Consider the following 653-nt stretch of genomic DNA (forward strand, 5'->3'; position numbering starts at 1 on the left):
CGAGCCAAATGTAATCGTGTGCTGTACACACGTGTTGGGAAGTAAGCTCATATCACAGTCTTCATCTCAAATTGTTGGACATCAATTACTGAACGATGTCTGCACTCCATATCACCATAGCTTCTGCATAACCAATGTGATGCACACAAGTGTTGATTTCCTTGTACGCAATTAGCGAACTTTTTCGCTTACAAGAAACAGCTTTTCGAAAGCTCATCGTGCACAGTGGTACGAGAGAATATTATCTAACAGCTGCTTTAGTTTGCACAAAGTAAAATAATACAATTAATATGTTTATGAGTTTGGAAACTATTATAATTACAGAATGAAAATATTCTGAATAAGGACCGGGGTTCAAATCCCATCCGAACCGTTTCCCCGTAGTTAAGGCTAACTATCCAATTACGTTCTATCATCAAATCTAGTAAGCCAGAAATGGAAGACATGACCTATGAGATCGTTAGTCCAAGAAGAGAGAGAAACAGTGAGAGAGAGAAAGAGAAAAAGCGAGAGCAAGAGAGACAGATAGAGAGAGAAAAAGAGAGAGCAAGAGAGAGAGAGAGAGAGAGTAATCATAAATTCCATGCTTTTCCATATATTTCGGCAATTCTGCAAAACATTACCAGCCCCATAAGAAAATCAACGTACAGAGC

Source organism: Anopheles stephensi, chromosome 3, assembly GCF_013141755.1.
Source record: "Anopheles stephensi strain Indian chromosome 3, UCI_ANSTEP_V1.0, whole genome shotgun sequence".
In the NCBI taxonomy this organism is placed as follows: domain Eukaryota; kingdom Metazoa; phylum Arthropoda; class Insecta; order Diptera; family Culicidae; genus Anopheles; species Anopheles stephensi.